The following is a 23,238-nucleotide window of genomic DNA, read 5'->3' as shown; positions in this document are numbered from 1 at the left end:
GGATGAAGAAGATCAAGGCCCCTGTTGGAGATCTGGAAGATCTAATGAATCTTTTCTCTAGATCAGTGGTTCTCAACCTTTTTTCTGTCGGGACACACCTGAACAGATGGTTCTCACATGCGTGACACACTGACCCATGATCGTCATGGGGCTAGATGTAAAAGTACAGTTTGCATCCACGGAACCCCCCTGACCCACAATAATGGATGTAAAGCAAAATTATGACATTCCCCATACAACTCACCCTACAAAAAAGATATTCTGGTTCTGGTGTCATCGCAGTAACAGCAACTCAAACTCCTTCTACTTCCAGGCTCAATAGCCCTACTTATGAAAAGACAGCAGTTTACCACCAATGCATGTCCTCTTGAGAAACACAACAAATAAGACTGATAAAACGCTTACATGCTAGTAAAATATCTCATCTCGGTAACAGACACAGAACAGACCTAACATACTCCCAGGATCTGTAGTAATGCACATAAACTAATCCGCACACAGTTACACCTATATTATGGAATACACTCAAACAGGAGCAACCCTATCTATGCAAAGGCAACACTACAAATATTAAATCAGGCCCTAAAAACCAATATATCTCTTATTAGGAAAACAGAACTAGCAAGCAGCTATAGATCCCCACACAGAAATAATTGTAAAACTATACTAATAAGCAGAATAAATGTTTCAAAATAGCTATGAACAGAATAACATCCAACAATTAAAAACGCATAAAAACTATTAAAAATTCTCCAAACACCAATAAAATATTTCAAAAAAGCAGACACATCACATAATATTAAATAATTAAAATGGCAGTCAATCAAGAAAAATAAAAAGCCACCTTTACTTACCCCATCCAGCAGCTCTCCTACTCCTCTTCCATGCAGGCCATAGCACACAGCAGAAGCAGCAGTAGAGGCTAAGCTCTATACTCATGGTCCTCTTCCTTAGTCCCATGTCTCTCACACACACACACCATACCAGTCATGCCCCCATGACCAGTTTCTCTCACACACCAATCATCTCCCAAACAGTCTTTGACACACACACCAGTCACCTTCCTGAACAGTTTCACTCATGCCATACACACACACAGGCTTCCCACTCCTGTGTTCTACTTACATATATGAGCTTCTCACTCTCATAATCACTTTCTGTCTCACTCACACACACTCACCAGTCTCTCACTCCCATGCTTGTTCTCTCCACATGCACAGGCTTCTCATTCCCATAATCACTTTCTTTCTCTCACAGACACAGACACACACCAGTCACCTGATCTCTCTCATGCATACACACATACAGGCTTCCCACTCCCATGTTCTCTTTCAGATATACAGGCTTCTCACTCCCATGCTGTGTCTCACACACACCCAGGTTTTTCACTCCCATGCTCACTTTTCACATGCACAGGCGTCTCATTCCCATAATCACTTTCTTTCTCTCTCTCTCACTCACACACACACACACACACATATACACACAAACACACACCAGTCACCTGATCTCTCTCATGCATACACACACACAGGCTTCCCATTTCCATGTTCTGTCTTACATATAAAGCTTCTCCCTCCCATGCTGTGTCTCACACACACACACACACACACACACACACACACACACACACACAGGTTTCTCACTCCCATTCTCACTCTCCTCACATACACAGGCTTCTCATTCCCATAATCACTTTCTCTCTGTTACACACACATACACAAACACAACAGTCCCGCTCTCATTTCCATGCTCGCTCTCCACTGCACAGGCTTCTCATTCCCTGAATCACATTCTTTCTCTCACATTCACATACACCAGTCTCTTTCTCTCACACACACAGTCACCTTACCAACCAGTCTCTCGCTCATGCATGCACGCACAGGCTTCCCACTCCCATGCTCTCTCTCACATAATCAGGCTTCTCACTCCCATGCTTTTTCACATACCCCCCACAACACCAGGCTTCTTACTCCCATGCTTTCTCACATACCCAGATTTCTCACTTCCATGCTTTTTCTCTCACACACACATCAGTCACACTCTCACATATACATCAGTCATCTCCTAGAGCAGTCACTTTCATTGTCTCTCACATATACACATATACACACATACACATCAGCTCTCTGACCAGTTTCTCTCAATCACACACATGCTCTCAATCAAATACATTCTCTCACTTACACACAAGCTGGCTGCTTCTCTCTCTTTCTCTCATTCACTCCCCCCCCCATGGTAGCTGCAGCAGCCTCCTCCTCCCGCCCCCGCAGGCCAAGAAAGAAGAATCCCATCGACCGCGGGAGACGCAAGCTGCTGTCTCCTTTCTCGATTACCGGCTGCTTCAATTGCTCGGGGGCCGATGCTGCAGCCGCCACTGTTACTTTATCACGCAGCACGGCTCTTTCTCCTTCCCGCGCACCGCGTATCACTTCCTGTTCCGGGTCACGGGGGGGGGGGGGGGGCGTGTGTGTTGGGGGTGCAGGAAGAAGAAAAGGCCCAGCCACGGGTGCCACAGCTTCTTCTACCATCGCTGCTGTTCCCACTGGGCTTGAACATTCTGATAGCCTGGCGGCAACGGCAGCAGGGAAGAAAGAGCAGCGGGAGAAACCGGGAGCACGCGACACACCAGCCGGTGCTTGGCAACACATTAGTGTGTCGCGACACACCGGTTGAGAACCACTGCTCTAGATTATCTCATAGATATTCATGCAGAATTCAGGTTCTGAGAGAGAGGGTTTCTTCTTCTGAAAGACAAGTTTTTCCCTTGCTGCAAATGAATGGGACATAGCTGTCACAGACATAACACTGTGTGTGTGTGTGTGTGTGTGTGTGTGAGGGGGGGGGGGGACCGGGATGTAAATGTCATTTATCCCTTATTGAATACCTCATGGTATTCTGTGTATTTCTCTAGTGGGTCTACCTTTTGTGCAGCTTTTGAAAAATAATATTCTTCAGATTGATTCAGATCTTTACTGTATTTAACCTTTGCTCCTATCTTGGTGGCAACCAGAAGACCTGAATGCTATTTCTTGGGTTTTCCAGTTTGTCCGGAGAGCATGATCATCCAATCAAGAAAACCGTTTGATCAGTGAAAAAAAGTGGAACCTGGTTTCCCATGATTCTGGCAAGGGCCAGATTGTGCAGCCTTAGACCAGAAACTATGCTCAATAACCAACTATCTTAAACTTTTTCAGCTATCATAGCTTAAAGTCTCTTATTTGTTATTTGCTGTGTGTCCTGTCTGTCTGGCTTAACTAGATTGTAAGATCCCAGATGAAGAGAACAATTTTCCAGAGGAAATATTGATTTACTTAGGTAACATGCCTATCTGAAAATTGCCTTCCTCTGCTTGACTAAAAGTAGACATGGGAACTGTCCATTATTTTCTCAGTACACCACTACATTCACCTGCTATACACTATACAAATCATGATGTATTTATTTATTTAAAATAATTTATATACCGGAGGTTCCTGTATAATATACATATCACCCCGGTTCACAAAGAACAGTAACTATCGCTACAAATAGCGGTTTACATAGAACAGAATAAAAGAAGTTTTACATTGAACAAAAAACTAAGTAACAAGTAACAAGTAACATGATAACAATATTAAAATAATAATTACATTTTAGAAATCTTTAAGGTTCAATTTAAACTCAACTATCATTAACAGTCAGATGGAGACCTGTTATTTTCAAATTATAAGCCTATATCATTATACATACATACATACATTAAGATACTAACTAAAATATGAGTGAACAGACACTATTAGCTTAATAGCATGATCCCAGTTCTAATACATCTTTAGTCTACAAGAGTTATAAAATAGATTTAGTCAAAAAGTATTTGTACTGATATATTTATTTGTCTGCCTTACCTTTCTTCTGGTCCCTGTTCACATTTTTACACATATAGAGTTTAAAAAATGTAATTTCCACAAGGACCCACAGGTACATCCAGTCTAGGTCACCTTCCCTTTCACTCTCAGCATTTTACTTTATAAGCTTTAAAACTTTTCAAACATTGCTGGTTTAATCCAACCTACAATTTACTTGTAGATTCAGACAACTTAATCTACAGTTTATTTTGCATTGTCCTGATGAAGGGACAATTTAGTTATGACTGTATTAAGTTAATTCAGTTAAGGGATATCACAATCAGCTTGTTTGCTGATCTTTATTTCTACATATCTTGAATTCCTACAAATTATTGATGACAGCAATGGTGCAGCAGAAGGCTTGGCTAAGGATGTTTGTGATAGATTCAACTATAATTCACTACAATTAACATTAAACAAATTTGCATTTGATTTGTTTTTTCCTGCTCAGTGATTAAGCCTCATTATTCTGGAAATTAATATTTGATCTTCTCAGACAATATGAGCTCATCAGTGTTCTGTCTCTCAAAAGGTAATGCACCAGGCCATCCACTTTATATTAAGGCTGTTATTTAGCAAAATGCCTGATCCATATAAATGGCTGAAAGGGCAAGTTTCAAAACATTTTCCATGGGTAAACTGAAAATGGTTCCACCTCCATACGGGGAACAGTTCATGGGCGCATTTAGGCCCATGGATAAAAAAAAGGCATCCATGGGGTCAGAGGGAGTTTAGGGAGAGAAAGAAAGTGCAGGGTTTTGACTTTAAAATCTCTTAGCTTAGCTCCCTGCAGACTGACCTGCACCAGTGACAGGTACAAAGGTCAGAGGTACAGAAAGTTTGCAGGTTAAAGTTTCCCCTTTCAAATGTGAGTGCAGACCCTTAAATATAATGTACCTACCCCTTAGGGCTTAATTCACCCACAGCCTTCTCATTTTGGAAGGCAAGTGTTTTGGAAAATTAGGGTTTTGATAAATGGCAGCTGATGTAGAAGGGTGATATTCAGGGTATTCAAAACAAAAATTTGCAGGGCTGCATGAAAGATATCCAGGGAAGAGTCTAAGCCACCAGAGAAGCTCTATTAACTCTTTCAGACTCATCCACAGATGGCCTGGCCCACCAAGAGGTATTTATTCACTTATACACACATTTTTTTCACCTACCAGGTGGAATATCTCTGGGCCAAACAACTGATAAAGCTATAGGAGGGATTTGTAACAGTTACATTTTTTCCCCACTAATGGCAACAATGGTAAACCTAACCTAAAACAACCTGTGCTTTATTTTATCACATGCAATGAGAAGGAAACGTGAATAAAGTTTCTGCTATATCAATATCTATGGCTTTGTAAAAATCAATGTGCAGTTTCTTATTGTCAACATTGCTTTTAAAGAGATAGTACTGCTTTTGTCACAGAAGAGTGCAGCAAATGCCGTTTTAAAAGCACTTGGCCAGACCCTAAATCCTATATGACTCTATAAAACCAAGCTAACACTATCACCTTTCTCAAATCATGTTCACATCCTTTTTCTCTCTCACACACACGCACACACACACACACACACACCCATCAAAGTCACACATACATTACCTACATTTGTGCTTGCACACATTCTTACACATAGCATGACTGAAAGAAATACTTGGGTGCACATTTAGGGAAGCACCCAAACGACTCCATCACATCACACATTGTAGCACTATATAGCAGTACTATGTGTACTCTTTACCATTCTGAAGGCAATTGTGAAAGCCATTTATGTGTATAGATAGCAACTTATACATGCCAATTGGCTGGCTGAAAATTGCTTTCCCTCAATACGACTGAAAGTTTGTGCTTTACTCCACAACACATAAATTTTAACTGCATTTAGAGGAAGCATTCTTTGGGGAGGCGCATGTTTAAGCCTGAGGAGGAATATAACACATGTAGATATTGCATTTTCAAATTGACCCATGTTGTTTTGCATGAAAAAATTACCCACACAAAAAGGAGGTGCAAAAGTCCACGAGCGTTTTGTACCTGCAGCAAGTTCCACAGTGAAAGTATGTGCATACCACTTTTTCTTTGAAAACTTGTAGAATGCCTGCAGATAAAATGCAATCTCAGACTTTCTCACAAGCCATTGGTTTAAAAATAGCCCCCTGTAAAACCTCAACTAGAGTATTTTGTTCCATGCTGGAGGCCACGCTTTTGCAAGGACATTAAAGGAGAGCTATGGGAAAATGGTAGATGATCTGCAATGCACGTACTATTCCGAAAAACTTAAGGAAATCTCAATGTACGGTATTTATTTTCTGGAGGAAAGAAATGAAAACGTGACTGTGATAGAATCCTGACGGGTAAAAGTAAGAGAGACTACATCACTGAAACCCTAATGGAATTACACTGGAATTACATCGAGCAAAGAATACACTATAAAACGCTATGTACCATACATAAATTAATACATAATGAAAAAGCTGAATGGCTGAATACAGCCCTCCAAGTACACGCCCCTAACAGAAACCTGAGATCAGCAAATAAGGCTTTACTGACCATCCCCTCAATTAAAACAGCTAAACTAACCCAAGTAAGGGAAAGAGTGCTTTCCTTAGCAGGTCCTATGCTATGGAACTCCATGCCTTTCGAGATCCGCTTACAGTCATGAAAACCTTCAGAAAACAGTTAAAAACATGGTTATTTAAACAAGCATACAACAAAGAGAAAGGAGAGTAGAACACAGGAAAAAAGAAAAAGCGATCTGCCGAACACTCAAGCACACTACCCCAATCTACACGGGTATATAGTCTATTTTTTATTCTTAAATATTTTTGATCACCAAAGATTAAGCTATCTATTTTAAACCTGTTACAAAAATGGACATGATATAACACAACCACTTAGGAATAATTATAATGATCTGTGTTACCGTAATTTATTGGCACATGTTTAGTGATAGAATTTATTATCTGTTTCCAATATTGATATTTGTGCCTTAGTGTAAACCGTTATTTATTTATTTATTTATTTAAGATTTTTATATACCGGTATTAGTATGCAAACATCATACCGGTTTACATTGCAACTAAAGATTGAAAGTACAATCAACATGGGAGGGGGAAAAGGGAATGAATAAATGCAAAGTACAAAAGTATAGAATATAACAGTAACATTAAACGGTAACAGGCTAAATACAGTGGTGTAACTTATATACAGACTGTTCAAGAGAGGGAGAATATACAGGGTCCTGGACGGGTAACAGGAGGTTTCTAATCTTAGTGATGGGGTTTATTAGGTGCGGGAGGGCGCATGAAATTAAAGGGAGTGAGGTAGCTGGAAACTTGTTATGATGGTACCTAACTTAATGACGGTATAGAAAATATTTTAAACTAAATAAATAAATAAATAAATAAATAAATAGAAACATTTGAATAACAAGCTAGCTGCAACAAAAATAAATGAAGGTGGTATTTTTCATAGAAAAAGAAATTCAAGGACAAGAGGATCATGATATCATTTTTGAAGAAGGGAGGCTCAGGAAAAGGGTAGGATTAGGGTAAACTAAATGAAGGGGGCCTGGGGTCTTGATTTCAGTTTGGAAGTGCATATGTCCATCTATCTGGGACAAGGGGAGAGGACAAAACTGACTTGCACTGAATGGCGGGATTGCTGCATCAAGGTCCCAGGAGAGGTGACAACGTTGAGTAGCAGAGTATGAGACTAGGACTTTGTACATTTGGGGGTAGATTTTAGAAAAGTACGCCCACGCGTACTTTTGTTCGCACATCAGGCGCAAACAAAAGTCCGCCGGATTTTATAAGATACGCGCATAGCCGCGCGTATCTTATAAAATCCGGGGTCTGCGCGCGCTGCCCGTTCCCCCTGAGGCCGCTCCGAAATCGGAGCGGCCTCAGAGGGAACTTTCCTTCGGGCTCCCCCCACCTTCCCCTCCCTTCCCCTACCTAACCCCCCCCCCCCCAGCCCTATCTACACCCCCCTACCTTTATCGCGAAAGTTACGCCTGCACCAGGCACACACATGTTATAAATCCGGGGTCAGCGCGCACAAGGGGGTGCACAATTGTGCACCTTGCATGCGCCGAGCTGTGCTGGTGTCCTCCGTTCCCTCCCCCCTAGCCTGACCTTCCCACCCCTTCCCCTAACCTTTCCTCCCCTCTAGTCCTACTCTAACCCCCCCCCAATCTTAAATTTTACCTTTTGCGCCTGCCGGCCGATTGCCAGCACACGATCTCAGACACAGTGGCAAATGGCCGCTGAGCCAGGAGCCACTGACCCCTCCCCTGGACGGCCCCGGACCGCCCATGGCCCACCCACACCCTGCCAACCCACCGCTTCTTTTTTCAAGCCCCGGGACTTACACGCATCCCGGGGCTTTACGTATGTTGCTGGGCCTTTTGAAAATAGGTCCGGTGTGTGTAACCCCCCTATGCGTGTAAATTCTGGATTTATGCGCGTAGGTCTTTGAAAATCTGTCCCTATATTTTCAGACTGAAGCAGGAAATCCTAGATTTTGCAAGGACATTCATGCGGAGATCCTTTACTGTTCTCTTATTTATTTATGGCTTCATTTATTGCTGTCTAAGTGAAAACTGGAATCTGAAAGGTCAGAGGTAAATGACTTATCAGTGAAGAGCACTGGTCATTGAGGGAGTGAGGTAAGTAAATTAATACATAAATGCTACTAGCTGTCAGAGCCTTTCCCCCTCCTGCTGTGCTTCTGGGCCATTTATGGAGCTTCAGGGGTAGCTCCAAGAGCACAGAGGGAGGAGGACATGGGGTAGGGGATGGGGAGGAGAGGCTGCTCGGCTAGCTAAAATTATTAAACATCTTGAGGGCTGGAGAGGGGAGGCTGCTGGCCAAGTAATATATTAAGATGTCTTAGGAGGTGGGAGAGGAGAAAATTGGCTGCTGCTCATCCAGTACTCTTTTTTTTTTTTTTTTTTCAAAATCCAGTAAGCCAATGAGAGGCAAAGCTATCCTGTATAACTTTATCTGGTAATTTGAGCAGAGAGTATTCAGAAGGACACTTTTTCAGAAAAGTTCCATTGAAGATTTGTGTATCTTTATCTGGCTAACTTCTCCTTTTGCTGGATTACTGAATATCGATCCTTTTAGTTATTAAGAGAGTAATCTGAATCCTGTAGTTCATGTAGTATGACATTATGGTGAATCTGTGTTAACTGGAACTGAAATTGGCATAATCCAAGAAAGAGATACCCAGGAAGTGAGATCCTGAGTACTAGAAGGCAAAGAAGCAGGTTGACAGGAAGGTTTGATATTGTTACTGTAAGAAACTTTTCCTATAGAAGCTGTTCAGGATTGTAGTGATATTTTTTGGATGATCAGTAACATCTTTTTCGATTTTACTAGTCTCTTGGAACAGTGTTTCCAAAAGGGTTGTTTTTGCGCATATCATGACAGGAATGAATCTCATTTGTAAGCCAGAATATAATGGGATTGATCTCAATCTCTCAAATTTATTGCTAATGCTCTTCTTAGCACCTGCAATGTGCCAAAAATTGCCTCCATCTGGACTTCATAGGATGTAATGGGGTACATTTTAAAAAACAGTGCGCGCATGTACTTTTGTTCATGCACCAGGCGCAAACAAAATTACGCTGAATTTTATAAGATACGCGCGTAGCCGCACGTATCTTATAAAATCCTGGGTCGGCGCACACAAGAGGGTGCACATTTGTGCAACTTGCGCGCGCCGGGCAAAGCGCATGCTGCCCATTCCCTCCGAGGCCGCTCGGAAATCAGAGGGAACTTTCCTTCCCCCCCGCCGCACCTTCCCCTCCCTTCCCCTACCTAACCCTCCCCTCCGGCCCTATCTAAATCCCCCCCTTACCCTTGTTGTAAAAGTTACGCTTGCCTCTGGCAGGCGTAACTCGCGTGCGGCAGCGGGCTGCTGGCGCGCCATCTCCCGACCCGGGGCCTGTTCCGAAGGCCTCGGCCGCGCCCCCGGAACGCCCCTGGGCCGGCACCATGCCCCCGACATGCCCCTCGGAATGCCCCGAATGTCGCGCCGCCCACCCAACACGCCCCCTAGCGAAGCCCTGGGACTTACGTGCTTCCCGGGGCTTGTGCGCGCCGCCGAACCTATGCAAAATAGGCTCGGCGCACGCAGGGGTGTTTTAAAAGGGTTACGCGCGTATCTTATGCACGTAACCCTTTTAAAATCTACCCGAATATGTATAGGCAACATATCTTCTTAATCAGACCAGTGGCATCTAATATGATTGGAAATATTTCTGTATCTTTCTGCCACACATTCTTGGTCTCTGATTGCATTTCTTGATACCTAAGGGTCTTCTCTTTCTCCATATGATTTACAAAATGGTCACTTGGTAGTGACAATTTTATTAGCAATGCTGATTTTTGTGTTTTTTTTTCCTTTACCACAATATTTGGCTTTCTAAAATTGTGCTTCTTATCGGTTGGGATGGGAATATCTTAGGTGATCACAACTTCTTCATTCTCTTCAGTTCCGTTAGGTTTGTGATCTCAACAGTTTTCTGTTACCAGTGGCATGTAGTGACATTTATAGCAGGGGCATCAGTCTCGCTCCCTCAGCCCCTCTCTCCCAGATTCAAAAGGCACATGGAACCCATATAGCATTAGGCCTGATGTAATATGTAATGAGTGTGGGCTTGGCCCTCAGAAAGACATGAATAAATAATTACAATATAGTAAATCTCCCATACCAAAAACAGCACTCAAACTACAACCTTACTTACGAAAGACAACACTGCAAATATTACGTCAGGCTCTAAAATAACATATCTCCTATTTAGAAAACAAAACAAGCCAGGCTGTCTAAAATACCTGTAAAATAAAAAACTATATATATATATTTACCTAAAAATATTGTACAAGGGAGAGGATTCAAGATGGCCTCTTGACTGGACGCATATTCAGACGCTCCTGCCTTTCATTACACTTACCGGACTTTCTTTGCAAATGCCTCACAAAAGAAAGGGGAAGGTGAGGGTTTATCCCCCCGAGCCCACACTTCCCGCAGGTCAGCGTGTTATACTGCAATATGCCTCTCCTATATCGACAGGAGTAGCGAGCCCCGCTAGCGGAACGGGAGGAAGAGTCCCTTCTCCGCTTGGGGAAATATCGCTAACTCCCCCGGAACCACGATTGCCGCCGAATGCTGTCTCACCGAATGCCTCGGGGCAAGAGGAGTCGCTGGTGGGATGTGTCATAAGTGCGACTCCTGTGGGAGGACTCTCGCGAGGCATTGCGAGTTTGGAGGGGTCTGCTATTGCCTCGAATCCCCTTGAAGCTGTGACATGGAGAGAACTGAGGGCTGAAGAAATGCCGCAAGGATCGTTAACATCGGCGAGTGGAGGAGAGGTAACGAGTAACCCTATAAGGAGATTAAAAGACCAGCGGTAATCACTATGGAGTCCCTTTGGGATGTGGTTGTGGGTTTAACGAAGGCGTTCAATGAACAGACCCAAAAAACCGAGGAAATCGCCCAAAAAATGGCTTCTATTGAAAATCATTTGCATCTGAAGGGGACAGAGCAGTTGCGAGAGCTACAGCAAGTTAAAGAAAATCTTAAACAAGTGACTGATACTAACGTTGCATGTGTGAAAGATCAAATGATCCTAACACGGCGGCTGGAATCTGTAGAAAATTATTTGAGGCAGTTAAACCTTAGGGTTTTGAACTTCCCAAAAGTGGTGGGAGAAATCCCACTACTAACCTTTAAAAGATATATGAAGGAAATATTACAGATACCAGAGGAGCAAACTCCAGCAGTTAAAAAGATTTTGTTTCTAAAACAAGGACAGAGCCAGATACAAATATCTCCAGTGGGAGAAATCGGAAATTTTAACAACTTATCTGATTATTTGGAAAGCTCTGGACTTGAAATTGCTGAAAGAGCAGTTCTCTTTATTTCTTTGTTTTCAGAATTTGATAGAGCCCTCATTATGAAGTATTACTTTAAAGCAATTAATGTTACATATATGGGTGGTTTGGTTAGGATATTCCCTGATTTGTCCAGGGTTACACAACTACGCAGGAAATCCTTTCTAATAATGCGCCCTGAAGCAATAGCTTTAGGGGCAAGTTTTCTTTTACGTTATCCTGCTAAATGCGTGGTAAAGTACTCTGGCAATACCTATATATTTTATAATCCAGAGCAATTAAGGGTCTTTCTGGACGCTAAGAAAGAAACCCCTATAACCTAGAACATCTGGTTCCTTAAATAAATATATGATTGGGATTAATAGTCAAGGGGCTTATTTGTTAATATAAAGTTTCTTTTCCTTTTTGTATACTCCTCTTTTTCTTTCCTCTCCACCAAATATTGCTTAGAACAAAGGAACATAAATTAGTTGTGTAATTATAATATAATTACAGTTAACAATGTATAATATTTTTTCTTTTGTGTAATTCTCCTGATTGAAGCAAAGGATTCTTTGTTTATAGTTTGTAAAATTGATAAATAAATTAAAAAAAAAATATTGTACAAAAGCTTTTAAAACTACATAAGTCCCTTCTTCAAATGTCAGATCAGAGACATTCACATCTAAAGACAGGACCTATATTGTCTCAGTAACTCACGTATGGTATTTTTGGATAATACTTACATAACTCCAAAAAAAGCTATCACAGCTTCTCAAGAGACAAATTTGCCATTTCAACACAACACTAACTCCCAGGACTCAACAGTAGCAACCCTTCCCAGGAAAGACCAGCATGGCAAATATTACATCAGTCCCTAGAAGACCAATACATCTCTTATTGAAAACAGAATGGACTGCTATAGACCCCTACACAGAAATTATTCATTAGCAGAATCCCTCACTTGGATTACACATACTGTTGTGAGTCCCGGCTGCATTCGTTCCGCGGTTGGCCCTGCTCACCTTGCTCTCCCGTCCATGAGCTCTGGGCTCTCCTTCTCTGCAGTTGCAGCTAGTTCGCAGCATCCCCGGCTCCCCCATTCTCAGTCTCCGATGCATGCTTCACAGCGGAGCTCCTGTTGGGGATCCGCATCCTCAGCGTCCTCGGCCCCACCCCTAGGCACACGCGCGGCCGGCCTGCAGCCCTTTAAAGGGCCAAGTGCATGAAAACCCCGAGAGGTGCATGCTGATGCCTTCACAGGGACTCCATATATAAGTCGAGGCTCAAACCCATGACCCTGCCTTGGTAATCGGGTCATACACTCCGGTGTTATCTAGTTTTCCTGTTCAAGTGTCTCCTGTTCCTGCGTCTCCTGCTCCTTCATCTCTCCATCCCTGGTAGTACTCTTCGGACTGATCTCATGGTACCGACCTTTGCTTTGCTCCTGACCTCGTCTGACTGCTGCCAGGATCTTGACCTCTGCCTGTTCACTGACCACGTCTGATCGCTGCCTGGAACTGACCTCTGCCTGTCCACTGACTTCATCTGACTGCTGCTTGGAACTTGACCTCTGCCTGACCTGACTACTCCTGGATTGACTAAAGGTACTGACCCCTCCTTCGGCTGACCATTCTGGACTGATACACTGGCCTTGATCCTCGCTATCCACTTGGGCACTTTATTCTGGCCTCCTGTGACCTCTGGACACTCTTTCTTGGACATCGACTATGCACCCTTGTTCATAGTGGGCACACCTCTGTGCTTCCTGTCTAGGAAATCCTGCGAAGCCCACCTAAGACCAGGCAGCCCGAGTAACCAAGGGCTCAACCTGCTGAAACCCCAGGTTGCTATTGGCGAATCTCCAGCTAGCCTCTGTCTCCTCCTGTGCTCCGTCTCCTGGTGGCAGGCACTCTCTGGGTCCAATCAGAGGGCCGTACCAATCCTGCACCAGGCCAAGGGTCTACCTCCAACGCAACATATACAGAACATAGGTATACTCTTACCAAAGGCAAAATAAGAGACCAACAAACAACAAAATAAAAAAGTATAAAACATCAATCATAATATTAAAACCATACTACTAATTGAATACATTTTTAAAAATGAAATAATAGAACATGCAATAATTAAAACATCATAAAAATGTTTATAAAATTTCCCAAAATACCAATATAATATTTCAAAACAACAGACATATCGAATAACATCCAATAATTAAACTAAATAGGATTTAAAAAATCTTGCTCTCTTCATACCTGGGTTTGTTTCCATTTCCTGCTACTCTGAGATTGTTGTGAATTGGTGCTTGGTGGTATATTGATCCCAGAAAAAAACTTCTATATGAGGGGAAAGGAATCAATTTGGAGTAGATGGAGAGAAAACCTAGGAAAAAAAAAGCATGTCAGTTTGGCTCCTGCAGAGTGACAGAAAAACCAGGGTTTTATTGGTAGAGAAAAAAATAAATTGATAGTAAAACCCTTAACTTTGGCAGACATGGGCTGTTTTCTAACCCATTGGTACTTTATCTATTTATTTATTTTAAAAATATTTATATTCCACATATAACTAAAGTCGTGCTAAGAAGATTACAATTAAGATTAACATAATAAAATATAAACATGCAAAAGCATAATTAAAGCAAATTAAAATAATAAAACTGAGAATGAACAAATATAAAATTCAGCTTTAGGGAGATCCAAGATGGCTGCCGCACCATGAGCACGGAAGTGACCGAGCTCCGTGTTTCTTTCTAAAAACCTTGCCAAAATTTCCTTTGTAAAATTCTTCCTTCATTATATTTTACATGCCGCATACTAAACGAAAGGCAAGGATCCGAGAGATTCTTACCTCAACGCTGATGTGCCTTTTCGACAAACACAGATAGAGGAAGTGTTCCATGGAGTGCAGTCTTTGCCGGAGTGCGGGGCTGCTGGCGTAGATGGAGGAGAGCGGAGGCCACATGCCCTGGCCGAAGAATATCTCTTAGCCCCGGCGAGCCAACAACTCCTTCTCTTGCCTTTAAATCCCCGTTGGAAGGAGGGACGGAACATCTGCTGGAAAGTACGCCAAGTCAGCCCTCACCAATATCATCGGAGCCCCAGAGATGAGGTATGGAATCCATGCCTGCTTCGGAGAGCCATGAAATTTCAGGCTCCAGGGGGGGAGACGCTGAAACGCGGCGAGATGAGCTGGGCAAGGCCTCTCGGACAAAGGAGGAGAGGAAAAAGGTATACATGTAGTTTTGAACTATTTCTTTGAGAATACCTGAAAAAATAACCTTTGAAGAAATTTGGAAGGCCCTGACCACAATGAACATGGCTAAAATAGACTTAACAAATGTTGTGAAGCAAAATATGGAAAAGTCTAATAGTATGGAAATTAAAATTCAAACGGTTGAAAAATCTTTGGCAAGTGCAGAAAAGGAAATTAAGAATATAAAAGAGGTACAAGTTAATCTTATAAGATCTGACTCCTTTGCTAATAGGAAGATTGATTTTTTGGAAAATCAGCTCTGGAGAAATAACCTAAGATTCTTGAACTTTCCAAAAACAAAATGGATGACGTTAAAAGATTTAATTAAAAGTTATCTCATAAATATTTTAGCCTATACTGAAACTACAGTCCCAATAATTTCAAGATTTTATTATTTACCTGGAAGACAAAAAAAAGAGAAAGAACAACAAGAAGAGCAGTTGAGTAAAAATACTTCTACAGATAATTTGACAGATTTCTTAGAGAAATCATTTTGAAGCAAAAATTGAAGAAAGGGCAACGGTATTTGTGACTTTTCTGCAAACATCAGATAGGGATGAAGTTTTGAAGAGGTCTTTTAGAAAGCAGTCTGAATTATTCTACGGCTTTCAAATTAGAGTTTTTCCGGACATTACAAAGAGAATTCATGAAAAATGAAAAACTTTTCTGATTATGAGAAATAAAATTGTGGCCATAGGAGCCAAATTTTACTTGAGATACCCTTGCCGCTGTATTTTGATTTACTATGATGATAAGTATATATTTACAGAGATAGAACAACTACGGTTGTACCTGGACTCTCACTCCCGATAGGTTCTAGATGTGAAGGCTAATTTTAATTTAAAACTGCATAAACACGGTGTGCCAGCATTAAGTATTATGATTGATAATTGCCTTTAAAACCACTTTATATTTAGGATCTCCCCATCATTGCTTATAATATGGAAGACATATTACAATATATATTGTTTCTTTTTTTCTTGAAAATTTAATGTAAAGCTTTGTTTTTGACTTCCTATTTTCTGTAGACATTGTTGTTTCAATGTATTTGAAAATTTGAAAATTCAATAAATATAAAATTTAAAAAAAAAATCAGCTTTAACAGAAAAAGCCTTTGAAGAGAAGGTAAGCAGAGGATAAACTAAATGAAAGAAATTTGGTAAGAGAAAATTCTGCTGAAGTTTAAGGAATGAACAAAAGAAACATTTGAATTTAATTTGTTTGGTTGAATTTGGACAGTAGACCAAAGGATCTGTTCAGTCAGAAACTGGGTTTAAGAACCAGGAGCTATGAAAACTGACTGGTATACAGCGTTCAAGCACCGGCTCCATGCAAGTCCCCTGACAGAGTGGACTAATGTTATAAAGGGCAGTTTCTAAGAACCAGTTCACTTTAATTTGGAATTAAATCCCCCATATTAATACTTTGGGAAATAATCAACAATAAGGAAAGCTTCTTTGCTTAATCAGACCTTCTCTTCTAGATCTGTGTATCAGTGAGAGAGCTGTAGAAAAAACACTTGGAAGTTGAGAGAAAAATCTTTTACATTCCACACTGGTTGCAACAGATATAAAATTGCCCCAGTGAATATCTCAAGCGCTGTTCAATAGGAGGGCAAATAATTAGAGAAAGGAAAGTCAATTTGATTCTTTCTGACCAACTTAGTTAAGGACTCCTGCTTATTTATTGTTTGTATTTTATTACTATCTAGTTCACAACTCAGTATGGTGGTTTCAGTGAATGAGGCCTGTGTACCTAAAAACTTGCGGAAGGTAATTTGCAAAAGAGTAGACAATTTCCCTTGTTCATTTTGCTAAGGGTTACTGTAGTAGGTGCTGTGCTGAGGATGATTGAGGACCAGAGGACCAAAGAAATCCAAGAAGAAAGTGAGCCAACATACTTCTGCATCACCTGCAGAATTTTCTTCAGAACTGTGAACTGCATTTGCACAACTGTTCCTAATACAGTAAATTTCTGGCCAGAAACGCACAGAGAAATATTAGCAGGAATATTCATGGACACACAGCAATTGGTGCACATAGTGAAACACCGGAGAATAAGACTGGCAAAGACATAATGGGGCCGATGCAATACAGTGCACTCAGCCAAGCACACGGTTTAACCCGCTGTCGGACGCGGGTTAAATAGGCTCTAATCCACCCCCTAATGCAATAGGGAGATTAGCGTCTATTTAACGCGCGTCTGATGCGGAGTGAATGAGTTAGCGCTCATCACATGCAAATGCATGTGACTGAGGCTATTACTCATTCACTCCAAATGCAAAAAGATAAATGTGCGTCTCAGACGCACATTTATCGCTCAGATATTAGCGCCAGCCTGGAGCAGGCGTTAATAGGTGAGCGCATTGAAAAGAAGTACAGAAAAGCAGAAAAAACTGCTTTTCTGTACTTTTTTTAAAGTTAAAAAAAACCCTCTGCCGGCTGCTTTGAAGACTGATGCTGTTATGCTGGGCGTTGGTTTTCATAACCGGCCGGCTGCAGTAATGAAAACCGACACTGATAAAGTCGACGTCTCTTTTCCTAACCGGCTGACTGCAGTTATGAACACCGATGCCGAATTTATCGGCATTGGTGTTCATAACCGGCAGACCGCCGGTAACCGCGGGGTTGCGTTAGCAAGGAGGCGCTAAGGTCGCGCTAGCGACCCTAGCAGCTCCTTGCTAGCATGACCCCCTAATTTGTTTATTGCATGGCGCCCCCCTTGCGGGCGCTGAAAGCTCAGCGCTCGCTGTCCTCAAATTTTATAGCATCGCGCCTCAATGTTCTTGCATATTGAGTACTGAACAAGATAATTTATACCTGGCTCATTTCTGAGAAAGAAGTAAAATCTGCAAGGCAGAAAAGTGAGAATCTTTTGAGAAAATAACCATGTTTTTGGCTTAAGGAAATCCGTAATATGAATTTATGTGGCTTACTTACTAAGCTGAGGTACTACTGCAGAGTTTAACTAAACTGCAGTCCTTGGTACTGCAGCTTAATAAACCCTGCATTATTTTCACTGGTGATAAATTCTGTTGGGAAAATACTACAATTTAGCTGTCCCCAGAATTTACCACAGCCAGGGACCATAGCCTTGTTATAGGGCCTGCGTGGCTTAAAATAACTCCCCCAGTAGTAGCCAAACCTCTAGGGGTTTTGTGAGACCCTCTGTTCCATTCCTCCCTGCCACCCTTTTGGCATAACCTATCAATGAAAATGTGAATAAAAATCAGATTCAGTCTTGGAACAGGTCAAGCCTCTTCCTCTCAAACCCCTCCCTAATTTTACGGATTTTACTCTCACCCCTCTTGTCTGCAAATGATAGGGACATAAGTACAAAACCGTCCAGCCAGCACTATTCTTTTAGTGATGACACATGGCCCAGAGCTAAGGGGGTGCTCTGGGCTTCATGAGACCACCAGAAATTGACAGATATGGCAAGGGGAGAACTAGAGGGCTTTCTGGCTAAGGAGGGTGCTTGGCCTGAGACTTAATCTGATTTGTATTCAGATTTTCATTCACTGGGACTGGGGTGTGTGTGTTTGTGTATGTGTGTGTGAGAAAGAGGGTCCCACAAGATCCCTGGGGGTTTGACCACAACAGGGCAGTTTATTTTGACCATTTGGGCCTACTCAAGTGTAGAACCTGGGGCATCAGGACACATGTCAACATCCTGATACTCCTAAAGGAAAGTTAGCTACACCTCAAAAGTAACTTTGAAACAAAAAATGCCGTTGTGATCTTTGAAACAAGCTGTGATATTTGTTTTCCATCTTTCAGGATAGTAATGAGCTGCTTTGCAGGCATTTGCAAAATATCAAGGATGAAAAGATGTGCGATATTTACCACGTGTTATTACCGTGTCAAGGCATTTAACACATGATGGATGTTTACCATATGGTAAACACTTAAATATGAATTTTAAGAGCCTGGCGCGTGCATTAATTAGGGGAAGCTTGAATAAGATGGGCTTGCGTGCACTGAGCAGATTATAAAGCTGCTTGGATATGCATGTTTCTCCCGCAGTGCTCATATCTCCAACGTTTTTTAAAAAAAAGGGTGGGGCACGGGCATGGGCATGGTCTAGGCAGGGCATGGGCATTTCGGGGCGTGAACCAGAAATGTGCATGTAAATACTTAATGCGCCCTGGCGCGCACTGATATTTTGTGTCGGTGAGTCCTCGTATCTGAAAAAGAGGAGAAAGAGAACATATTTGAATGTGAAAAACCTGAAAACAAAAAAAAAAAAAAAGAAACAGGATTTGGTTAACATTTATAAGGGAAAAAGCTAGAAGAAATATGCTTACCTGTTCGAGATGATTCCCAAGTGCAATTAAAGGTGTTCTTGGAAACTACTTAAAGACATTCAACTTGCTAATGAAAGAAGTTTCTTCAATTTATTTTCTTTTAAAATTAAATGTTATTTCATTTCATTTCAGGATTTGCATCAAGCTCTAATCACTACCCAAGCTAAAATGTAAATGCTTAAACAAAATTTTATCATTGATTATTTGCTAAAATCAATCTTCTGGCATTTTCTTCTCTCCTCTACCCCGGGGGAAAACCTTTTCTATTGTTAATAGTCACAAAACTGAGAAGTGGAGTTCTCTTTGTGTGTCAGCCACCGGAGGATAAGTGAGGGAGAGATGTCATCCAATTTGGCCCTGGGACTATTATAGACCTACCCCTCCTTGGGGTGAGGGGTTACCTTACCTCTGATTTTTCAGTACATTAATGGTGCCAGTCTACTATTCCAAAGCTGAATGAGAATGCAGGGACTGCAAGTTGATTGATAGCTTGTGTCTTATTCTGTACTAGGAAAGCACTTTTCAATGTCAGTTTCAGTCGCCTGTAGTATTCTTTGCTGATGTTTTCTCTCTGTGACTTCTGCTGAATGTTTGCACCTTCCTCTACTCCCAGATATTTGTATACGCTGTCTTGTTCAAGTTCCTTTATATGCGATTTTCAGTCGGAAAGATGTTTTCAGTTATGCTTCGTTTTTCTCTAAAGAATGTTGCCTTTGCAGAATTGTCCAGGTCTGCTGTGTGTTTTTTTCTGGGAAACCCGTCTGACAAGGGCTGGTAATGAATCCAGCAGCATGAGCAAAGAAGGCAGAGTACTAGACACACAGGGGCGGATTTTAAAAGGCCTGCGCGCGTAAATCCTTCTGGATTTATGCGTGCAGGGCCCTCGCGCGCCGGCGCGCCTATTTTGCATAGGCCGCCGGCGCGCGTAAAGCCCCGGGATGCGCGTAAGTCCCGGGGCTTTCAAAAAGGGGAGGGAGGGGGCGTGTCCTGGGGCGTTCCTGAAACGACGCGGCATTTCGGGGGCGTAACTTTGCCGACAAAGGTAAGGGGGGGGGGGGTAGATAGGGCCGGGGGGATGGGTTCGGGAGGGGAAGGGAGGGCGAAGAAAAGTTCTCTCCGAGGCCGCTCCGAAATCGAAGCGGCCTCGGAGGGAACATGAGGCTCGCGCTGGGCTCGGCACGTGCAGGTTGCACAAATGTGCACCCCCTTGCGCGCGCCGACCCCGGATTTTATAAGATACGTGCGGCTACGCGCGTATCTTATAAAAATCCAGCGTACTTTTGTTCGCGCCTGGTGCGCGAACAAAAGTACGCGCTCGCGTATTTTTTAAAAATCTGCCCCACAGGTTTCAAGAATACCTGAGATCCAATACGCAGTTTTTATGTGGCTGTTTTTGTGTAGAATGAAGGATCAGTAAATAAGTTGTTGGAGCATTCTTCCAATTAAGTGCTATGGAAAGCCCTATGTCGAAGCCGGTTTCTATTCATATCGGTTATGAATGTCGGCACTTAAAGGGAAATATTCATATTGCATGCCTTGCTTGCGGGCCTGAAGTTGCTTTACCTGTGGGCCTTCAAGCTGATTTTCAAAGAGAAAGTTCTCAATTTCCCATAAAAGTGAATTATCTAGTGGGGGCCTGTTATGGCCGCCGGCCGCGGCCGCCCACACCGATTCAACTCACATCATGTCATGCTTGGCTCTCTACTCCCGGTACACTCGCGGCTGTGGCCAGCCACTGCCGCCGCATTCCTCCTGGCTCCCTGTGCTCCATGTGGTGGCTGGGATGCCGCCGACCAGCGTTCCGACCCTGGGCCTCCCTAGGCATGTGCGTGCCCCATCTGTCCTCCCTTTAAGGGGCCAATGGTGGGAATTTCAGGCTCGTCCCCGGCTGATGACATCAGAGGCCCGGGATATTTAAGGACTACCTCCAGCCACCACTAGTCAACTTGGCAATGAGTTCCCTGGTTCCTTTCTGGTGTTTGCTCCAGTACTCTGGACCTGTTGTTCCTGCTCTACGGATCCCTGTGTTTCATGTCAGTATCCAAGCTCAGCGCTACCTGCTCCTCAGGGCCTGGCTCAGCGCTAGCACATCTGGGACCCTGTCTCTGCGCTTCCCGCTCCTCGGGGCCTGGCTCAGCACTACCACACCTGGGACCCTGTCTCCGCGCTTCCTGCTCCTCGGGGCCTGGCTCAGCACTTCTACATCAGAGATCCTGCTTCAGTACTTTCACTCTGCAAGACCTGGCTCAGCGCTGCAACATTACTGGACTGTGTCTCTGTGTCCTCGCTCCTCAGGGCACCTCTCAGAGCTTCTACATTGCAAGATCCTGCTATTGTGCTGCCGTATCTCAGGCAGCCCCTCTGTGCTACTACTCTACTCATACCTGCAACAGCAGATCCCCTGCTCTAGCCCTGCTTCAGCATATCAGAGTGCAAGCCTCTACTTCGGCACCTCCTCTCCTCAGTGTAACTCCCACGTGGTCTTGCCCCATTGTCCTCAGAACTGCAGTGGCCTTTCACCCCTTGAGGCCTTCTCTCACTCTCCCTCCGAGAGTACCTCAGTCTTGGACTGAACCTAACCTCACTGACACTCTCAGCCTCCAGCCACCTACTCTCTCCGGGACCAGCCACACAGAGGTGCGCCTAAGACCAGCCGGCCCCGGCACCCAAGGGCTCAACCTGCAGGGAATGAGGGCCGGTACTGGCGAAGTTCCTGTTTGCCTCTGTTCCTGGCCAGCCTCACCTCCCGACGGTGGGGACCTGCGGGGCCCAACCCCTCAGGTAGTGCCAACCCCACCTCGGGCCAAGGGTCCACAAATACTAACAGGCCCTGGGTAGATAAAGTACCTCCAGAATGAGCAGGTGCACACTTCTCACTGGGAAGTGCTCATAGGGAGTTACAAATGTTCTCCTCATACATTCTTTGCTGGGATGGCCCCTGGTGCCACCCCAGCCCTGACCTCAGTAATGTACTCCCCACCCCTTGCACTGGGGGATGGAGGAATTATTGGAAGGCTTGTTTTTATGGGGGGTAAACACCTATTTACCTGTAGCAAAAACTTCTGAAAATTGCCCCTTTCACTTATGCACATATATTGACCAGCAGCAGAAGGTTAAATACGTAAGTTGAAAATGCACAGAGACATAAACTGGCAAGGACACTCACACACACACACAAACATACACACTCTTTTGCTCAAATACAAACTTCTCTCACATACATGCATGTGCATAAACATACTGGGGTAGATTTTCAGACGAGCGCGAACAGCCTACTTTTGCTTGCGCATCAGACTCAAGCAAAAGTACGCTGGATTTTAGTAGATACGCGCGGAGCCGCGCGTATCCACTAAAATCCTGGATCGGCGCGCGCAAGGCTATCGATTTTGTATAGCCTGCGCGCGCCGAGCCGTGCTGCCTCCCCCCGTTCCCTCCAAGGCCGCTCCGAAATCGGAGCGGCCTCGGAGGGAACTTTCCTTTCCCCTCCCCTCACCTTACCCTCCCTTCCCCTACCTAACCCACCCACCCGGCCCTGTCTACACCCCCCCCCTTACCTTTGTCGGGGGATTTATGCCTCCCGGAGGGAGACGTAAATCCCCGCGCGCCAGCGGGCCTGCTGCGCGCCGGGCCGCGACCTGGGGGCGGGTACGGAGGGCGCGGCCACGCCCCCGGGCCGTAGCCACGCCCCATACCCGCCCCCAAAACGCTGCCGACACGCCCCCGAAACGCCGCGACGACCGGGCCCGCCCCCCGACACGCCCCCCGACTCGCCCCCCTCCAAAAACCCCGGGACGTACGCGAGTCCCGGGGTCTGCGCGCGCCGGTAGGCCTATGTAAAATAGGCTTACCGGCGCGCAGGGCCCTGCTCGCCTAAATCCGCCCGGTTTTGGGCGGATTTAGGCGAGCAGGGCTCTGAAAAT

The sequence above is a fragment of the Rhinatrema bivittatum genome, chromosome 2 (genome assembly GCF_901001135.1).
Source record: "Rhinatrema bivittatum chromosome 2, aRhiBiv1.1, whole genome shotgun sequence".
NCBI lineage: Eukaryota > Metazoa > Chordata > Amphibia > Gymnophiona > Rhinatrematidae > Rhinatrema > Rhinatrema bivittatum.
The sequence above is the reverse complement of the archived record's forward strand: the minus strand, read 5'-3'. Positions refer to the sequence as shown.